This window comes from Canis lupus, chromosome 10, assembly GCF_011100685.1.
Source record: "Canis lupus familiaris isolate Mischka breed German Shepherd chromosome 10, alternate assembly UU_Cfam_GSD_1.0, whole genome shotgun sequence".
NCBI classification, from domain to species: Eukaryota; Metazoa; Chordata; class Mammalia; order Carnivora; family Canidae; genus Canis; species Canis lupus.
In genome coordinates this window covers 19,401,319-19,409,578 of record NC_049231.1, presented here as the reverse complement: position 1 = coordinate 19,409,578, position 8,260 = coordinate 19,401,319, and the positions used below count along the sequence as shown (strand labels likewise).

Sequence of the window (8,260 nt, the reverse complement as noted above, 5' to 3'; positions counted from 1 at the left end):
TTTATTCTCCTGACTCATGAAATTGCACCCTTCAGGATGCCAGTACAAAATGTTATAAAAAAAAAATTAGTAAAAATGCATAAAGTGGATGAAAGATGTTTGGCTTCTTTTATCTCCTGAAAGATGAATTTAAATGCTTTCACTGTATGATCCCAAGAGGAAAAAAGAAAAACTAAATAATAAGTAAGCACAAAATATACACATATCAAACTCTCCTTCAAACTTAAATTAAAAAAAAAACAAAAATATAATAAACCCTAGGCCCGGAACAATGGTATAGCTGTCCTCTGAACGGCGATGAGGAGTCCGTACTGAGCTGTCGCTCCTCCACCTTGAGCGCCGGCTCAGGGGCCTGCAGCCTGATGGGCTCCTGTCCCCATCCCTGGGGCCGGCCCCGTCCTGGACCGCAGCACCTGGGTCTCCTGTGGGCTTGTCCACTGATGAGCCCTGGACTGGCCAGGGATGCACAAGACGGAGTTTCCTTCTGTGAGTCAAGGGAAGGAAGTAGGCTGAGTGGGCACCTGCCCCCAGCAAAGGGGTCACAAAGGACGCAGTGAGGGTCGAGCCAGGGCCCTTCCAGGACAGAGGCAACCATAGAAGACTTACTGGGCAGTGGTGGCCTGGAGGATGGGTGGCAAGGGGAGAAGTGAGAGGCGGGAGGAGATGGGAAACCCTGAGTGAGGCACAGTCGAGGCGGGGGTGGCAGCCTGACCAGAGTGCTGGTCGGTGGGCTCCTCCTTCCCTGTGTAGACCCAGGCACTGAGGAGGGAATCTCCTGGAGCCTTCCCCTCAGGCCACATGGTAGAGGCAGCCCAGGGGTCTGAGGAGACAACCCCCACCCTGGGGTGCTCTCCGTGCAGGTGGAGGGTCACAAGAAGCCAGCTAGACAGAGACTGAGAAGTCCTCACCCAACCAGCCTCCTTGGGGAACCTCAGGGCCACAGAGCTTAGTGGACGTGTCCAAGGTCAACGAGCAGCAGGGCAAAGCTGGGGAGGGGGGGACACCCGGCCTCACGTGCGGTCACCATGGCCCTGCCAGGGTCAGGGTGTCATGTCTCCACGGAGCGATCCAGGAAGCGCATTCTAGTTTGGCAGTGACCCAGAGGAGAGGCTCTGGGGGGAGAGTGAGTGTGGGTGTGTGTGAGTGTGTGATAGGAGGAGTGTGAGTGGCTGTGTGAGGATGACTGCACGGGTGTGTATGTGTGTGAATACGTGCATCTGGGAGTGTATGTGAGTGTGTAAGTGCAAGGGTATGTGCACGTGCAAGTGAGTGGGTGTGAGTGAGCATGTGTGAGAGTAGGTGTGAGAGTGAATGTGTCTGTATGTTCATGTGAGTATGAGTGTGTGTGTATGAGAGTGTGTGTGTGCATGTGTGTGACTGTGACTTGTGAGTGTGCATGTATGTCAGTATGCAAATGCATGGGTGTGAGTGTGTATGTGTATGTGAGTGGGTTTGTATGTACGAATATGTGCGCATGTGACTGTGTATATAAATGTGTAAGTGCATGGGTTTGTGTATGTGAGAGTGCCTGTGTGAGTGTGCCTGCATGCACGGGTAAGTATAAGTGTGCATGAATGTGTGTGTGCATGGGTAGGCGTGAGTGTGTATGAATGTGAGTATGCATGCGTGGGTAGGTGTGTGTATGAATGTGTGAGTGTGCATGCATGGGTAGGTGCGTGTGTGAATGTGTGCCAGTGTGTGAGGGTGTGTGCATGGGTAGATGTGAGTGTTTATGAATGTGAGTGTGCATGCAGGGGTAGGTGTGAGTGTGTATGAATGTGTGGGTGCGTGTGCACAGGTAGGTGTATGTGTGAATGTGTGCCAGTGGGTTGGGTGTGTGCACGCACGCACACTCCTGTTGGCGGTGGGGCCGTGCCGTCGTTCCCTCTGGAGCCCGCCGGGAGCTGCAGGCTGTGCACACCGATCCCTTGGCAGCCTCTGAAGGCCCCTGGGGGGCCGGTCCCTCCCCGCAGCCCCGGTCGTCAGCCCCCAGGTCCCAGCGCCCCCGCGGGGAGCCACATGAGGAGGACACGGGGTCCTGGCTGACCCCGCGGGTGGTTTTCCTCTGGGGACCGTGCACCCCCTGGGCCAGGTCCCGGGAGAAGGTGACCCCGCAGCTGGACGGAGAGGTTCGGAGGCAGCGGGACTCGTCCTGACATGATCCAAGGCTTCCTGCTCTGAGCGCAGGACAGCCTGGAGTCCCCTGGGGACCTGGCCTTAAGCTAGGGTGGGGACGCTGCCTTGCTGACCCCGAGCACCCGTGCACTTCCTTATCTGTGCTCCCAGGGGACCCCTGGCTGTCCTGCGAGTCCCAAACCAACCCTGACTTCCATCTCAGCTGCGGGAAGAGACGCGGGCGTCCTCCCGGCCCGTGGATGCCAGACCCCGTCCTAGAGGGAGAGGTCGGGGGGCTGTATGGCCCGGGAGGGGACAGGCGGTGCCTGCGGGGAGCACAGCTGCGGTGCTGAGGGTGGGGGTGCAGGGGGACAGATTTTTAGCAAAAATCAGCAAAATCTGCTGCCCAGTTGGGTCAGGATACTGCAGGGAACGTCTATGTCGATCACCCGTGGACTGGAGGCAAATCTGTCAGCTTGTCCCGCTCCAGCACCGGGGTCTGGGATGGGGATTTGGTGCTGAGGGTGGGGAGGAGGCGTGGGGCCCCCAGCCACAGCCCCTGGGTCTCCAGGCACATCGGAGGCCAGGGGTGGAGCACCTTGGACGCACAGACGGGGCGGGAGGATGAGGATGCTCTGGTGCCTCCCTGCTCCGTCCCAGCCCCACACGCTGATTAAGACAGAAAAGCCTGGAAAGGGTGAGCTCCTCCATCACCCTCGGCCCCCTCAGCCGGCCTTCCCGGTGAAGCAGTCGAGGACCGAGGAGGACCCTGCACTGAGGCCATCCCCCATCCTGGCCTTCGCGGGTGACATCGGGCTGTGTCATGGATGTCCGTGCCTGCCCCACGCATGACAGGCCCTGAGCCGCACAGGACGGAGGCCACCCACAAGGACAGACGGGGTTTTTCGAGGACCTACCACGGCCGGCATCTCATTTCAGACGCGTAGGGAGCAGGTGGAGAAGAGGCTCTCTGGTGTTCCTGGAACTCACGGCAGCTCCCTCCCTGCGTCCACCTGAGCCCCGGGCAGGACATGGAGGCTGCTCAGCAGGTGTCACGGTCAACGGCGTGAGTGAGGCCCGTGTTATACAGAGTGCACGCTCCTGCCTGGCGCCATTCGGAAGACTTTAAGGCAGAGCAATGCCCTTTGTGTCTCTTCCTTGGTCTGGAAAAACCAGAGCTACTTATTTTAGATTGACTTAGGGGTTCTCTCTAAAGGGACACGTCACTCGGGGGCCACCCCCCCCCCCCACAGATGTCACCCAGGGGACAGAAAGCAGCCTAAGACAGAGCCACCCTGGATGGCCTTAAAGGGAGGAAGGGCCCCTGAGCCCCCTGCTGGTGTTTCAGGCAGTGTGGACACCAGCTCAGCCCTGGGGCATCTGGTGACGGGAACGGGAGTCTCCGCTCCAGATAGCGCTCATCCTGATTTAACATCACTCAGCCCGCTCATGCGTGTTTGAAAGGTCAACCCTCCCTCCCTGCTAAGACTTCCTAAATTTTACATGAAAGGAGATCTATCTCGGCAAAGCCAACCTCACCGACGGAGGCGTCCAGGGTGGAGGATGGAGCCGTGCGAGGGTGGGCATACCCCATGCTGCGTGGGGCAGGGACAGAGATGAAGGGACTGCTGAGGGCCGGGGGTGGTGTGGGGACTGCTTCCCATCACAGAAGCTCTGTGACACGCCAGCCGCACACTTCAGCCCCGCCACATGGCATCAGCAGCCAAGGCAGCGGGGTCTGAGGCTGGGGACCCAGACGGAACTGGCTCCGCCCACGGCAGCCACCACCACACCCTGGAGCCCCAGCATCTGCACGTGTGAAGTGGAATGTTAGGGTCTCGTCCGGGAGCTGTGATGAGGATGGAGTGGGACACCAGCCAAGCTCGCAGTGCTGTGGACACATCCTGAGCGTATGGCTCCCCTCTACCACCTCCTAACCAGCTGCAGAGTCTACACCCAGGAGCTTTCCTGGACCAAGCGTCAGTGTCCTTTGGATGATGCAGCTGTCACCTGGAGTGGATGGGACAATGCGTATGTGCTAGCGAGGCCCACAAGTCACCCCTGGTGTGTGGCCCCTCCTCCCACGTGCATGCCCTCTGATGACTAGAGGACCATCTTCCCAAGACGCAGACCTGCCTGGTTCACATGGGCCCTGCCCCATCCTACACCTGGGATTGTTTTCACCTGGACCCTAAGGGAGCCAGTCAGCTGTCTGGTTGGGGACGCAAACACAGGCCACCGTCCTTTCTCACCTACGGCTCGTAAAGCCCTGGAGATAAGCAATGGGTGCACAACGACCGCAACGTGAGGGTTTGGTTGTGGAAACAGGGGTCAGATCTTTACGGGCACCAGCAAAGGGGGTGAAGCCCTGGAGGAGTCACCAGGAAGGCCATGCGAGGAACGGAACCAGGGAGGGGAGGCGTTTGGGACAGAGACCACACAACCCAGACCCACAAGACTCCCAGAACAGGGATGCTCATCCACGGGGTGCTGTGCCCCTGATGTGACGGCGTGGGAGGTGATCAGGTCATGAGAGGGGGCCCCATGCCCAGGATCGGGGCTCCTACCAGGAGACTCCGGGAGAGGCGATCTCTCTCCATCGGGCGAGGACGCGGCAAGCAGGTGGCCTTCACTTGGAGCCGTTCTGCAAAGCGAGACTCTGCGATGAAGTGCTTGGGCACACGATGGCAGGAAGTGGCAATTTCTGGGCCAGAATCCCGGTTCTTTGATGATGATCCCCACTCCCCTGCCTCCACCATGGGGGAAATCGTTTGGACGCTGCTATTTCCATCCCAGACGGGAGCCTATTTGAAAAACGACAAATTACAGTAAATGACATGTATGTGTGTTCTCACAGGGCTGCTTGTCCTGACCAAGTGAGCTTCCTTAGAGGCCTCCCTGAACACGGATCAATATTTCTCAGGGATGAGGAGGTGGGTGTGACCCCCTCCCGCCCCCCTGTCTCCTCCGCTGCACCCCTAGCCCCCTCTGGAGCAGGGGTGATGATGACTGGATTTATTGTGGTCTTAATCATCTCTGCCCACACTAATGGACTCACCCCAAGTGGAGTTGGGGCTGACGGATGACACTCTCATAAGGGAACAGGTGCTTCCAGTTCAGCGGGGCCGTAGCAGCCACCTGCAGAGCCTGGGGCTGCACAACACCGTTAGCGAGAAGAAGAGTCGCCCAACTTTGAACTTGAAACTCATTACTGAACTTGGGTTTCAAACACCTCCCCAGAGATGAGGTCTTCTTGGCTAGTCTCCTAATATGGAACATTCTTCCAAGCGAGTGTTTGTATCTTAAAAATATATATATATATCCTTAAAAATCTTAGAACGTGCATGCCGGTACTTCTCCGCAAGGTGAAAAATACGCTGTTAACTGTGCAATTATGCGCAATCCACGGAGAAGTCGACACGGGGACACACACTTAATGATATTTACAAGAAGCCCTGATGCGGGTTAGGTGCCAAATCGGCAAAGGGCACGTTCCTCCAAACCAGCAAAAGGTTCAATCAGCCCGGCCCTAATGAACAAACCCATTTAGAGCCATTAAACATCAAATGAAGGGTCACTGCTTTGAACGTGGGCCAAGAGGGAAGAAAGGCTTTCCTCGGAGGTGTTGGGCGGGAGTAGGATCTTCTCAAATTCACACATTACAAAGAATTTTCCAGGCCAAAACCATGAAAGCTGGACTTCCTGGTGGTGGGCATGTCCTGAGATGTCATCCTACAAACCGTCCCCGGGAGCCCCCACGTCCACTAGGCATCCAGCGACTCTGAGTCCCCCCACCCCCGTTCTCTTACTCACCGAGCACGAGGACGCGTGGACCATGGCGAGCCAGTGGATGAGTCCAGCTCGGGAACTCCTCCCACTCACCTCAAGCCAGCGTGGGTTTGATGAATGGCTTCAAAAACCTGCAGAATTTCCTGCACGTGTCTGGAAGGCTCAGGCTTGAACTATTGCTTTTTATCTTATTTGAAAATAATTATTCAGATAAATATTAATCTTGGATGACAAAGGAGCCAAGAAGCACGAAGAACTCCAATTAAGAAGCGAGATCCCTTTTTCAGCACGTGGGGAGCTTTGTAACGTAAGGGGAAACGTGAGCACGGTTACGTGTTCCAATTGTCGACCCCAGGCCCGCTCCCGGGTACTTCGGCCCGATTGCTGTCCTCCCTACAGCAAACGAACCTTTCATTTGTTCGTTCATGTGTTCCGCCTGATGCCCATGATACAAAGCTGGCCGTCAAGTCACTTGCAGGGCATGAGGACGTCAGAGCAAGTAGACAGCCCAGAGGGAGAAGGGACAGCGTGGGCGTGGGAGGCTTTGCAGAGCGTGATGGGCTTTCCAGGGCACGAGGCCACGCACAGAGACACAGGTCGTGGACAGGAGATCAGGGATGGAGGCTCCAGGACCATCACCCTGTGCGTGGGTGGGCGTGCGGGTGCACACATGCGGGAAAGGAGCTGCACGTGGGAGCCTAGCAGGAGCTGGGAGTCGAGGCTGGGAAGACCAGGGCGTCGCAGGGAGAGCCACGGGTTCCGGACGAAGGACGGGGGGTGGTCTTGCAGCCAAGGTGCTCCCTCCGAGTGATTTCCACGAGAAGCAACTCAAAGGGTGTGATTGGGGAAGGTGCTCTGCGGCCTGTGGAGCTTGGAGAAGCGGGCGAGGCTGAAGGCCCCTCAGCGCTCCCACGGGAACCGTCGTGGGGTCGGGGGAAGCAGCCGCATCGCCCACAGGGAGGCTGAGGAGATCCCAAAGCTGATGAAGGTGAGCATCAGCGTTGCCACAATCACCTCCTTGCAGGCTCTCCCCCAGGAAGGCACTTTGCATCCTCGGGGGAGGGGTGGGGGAGGTGGGGGGGAGCCCGTGGGGCATTTGCATCTTGTCGGGTCCTGTGTCATGGGTCCTGCGTCAGGCTCCCTCGCAGCATCTGGGAAGAGGAGCCTTACATCCTGCAGGTGAGCGGCGCCTTTGCCCACGAGCAGGTGCCTTTCGGGCCTGTTTACGTGATGCGCCAACAGCACCCCAATCTTGCTGCTCCCAAAGTCACACACGTTCCCCACAATCCGTGTTTGTGGGGATCCCCGCAGCCTCGGCTGCCTCACCACCCCGTCCTTCTCCCTGAAGGAACACGCTAGAGAGTCTTCCGCGGGACACTCTTTCTCAGGTGGAATTACCTGGAAGCGTGTCTCATCCTCACTGTTGACCGAGCTCCGCGGGTGAACACGCGGTGGCTCCTGGCAGCTGGGACCCCGCTGCGTGTTGGTCCGTCACCCGTGGGCCCCGAGCTGCTCTCGGGCACCTGCCTGCAGGTAGTCTGGGCGATCCCACACCTCCCGCGCCGTCGGACTTCGTGGCTCTCCACTGACGGGGCTCCAGGCCCATTTACTGTGTTATCTGGACTGGGGTTTCTCAGGCTCTCAGTATAGGATGATTCATGGCTTTAATTAATTCTGGAAAATTCTTCATCATTATGTTCAACATCTTTTTTCCACTTGCTTCCCTCTCTTCCTCCTTCCTCATTCCTTCCTTCTCTCCCTTCCTTCTTCCCTCCCTCCTTCCCCTTCCCCCTTTTTCCTTCCTTCCTCCTTCCTCCTTCCTTCCTCCTCCCTCCCTCCTTCTCTCCCTCCTTCCTTTTCTAGAAGTCCTGTTTAGATGCAGATAGACAGGATCCCTGGGTGGCGCAGCGGTTTGGCGCCTGCCTTTGGCCCAGGGCGCGATCCTGGAGACCCGGGATCGAATCCCACATCGGGCTCCCGGTGCATGGAGCCTGCTTCTCCCTCTGCCTGTGTCTCTGCCTCTCTCTCTCTCTCTGTGACTATCATAAAAAAAAAAAAAAAAAAAAAGATGGTAGATGCAGATAGACTTGCTCACGTGATCCCCTCTTCCTCCTAATCTTCATACTCCTCATACCCGAATTTCTCTGTGTTGAATTTCAAACAATCTATGGAGATTTACCTTCCATTTCACCTGCCTTCTGTTCAGGTTTCTTCAAAACTTCAATTTAACCCATCCACCGAGAATTAAATCTAATTGATGAGGTGTTTCATTTTGCAAGTTCTATTTGTTTTTCATAGATGCCTGATCTGTCTGTCTCTTATCTTTTAATACTTTTACTCAAAAATGTATTCCTTG

The 8,260-nt window shown here is 56.7% G+C and overlaps 1 long non-coding RNA gene across 1 annotated transcript; it reads right to left on the bottom strand.

Annotated features, from left to right (window-relative positions):
* Window positions 1-3,770, bottom strand: LOC102151247. The gene is made up of 3 exons (XR_005365473.1): window positions 3,655-3,770; window positions 3,033-3,278; window positions 1-484 (listed from the first exon to the last, which is right to left on the bottom strand). It is a non-coding gene; the product is annotated as an uncharacterized LOC102151247 (long non-coding RNA).
* Between the last annotated feature and the right edge of the window lie 4,490 nt (window positions 3,771-8,260).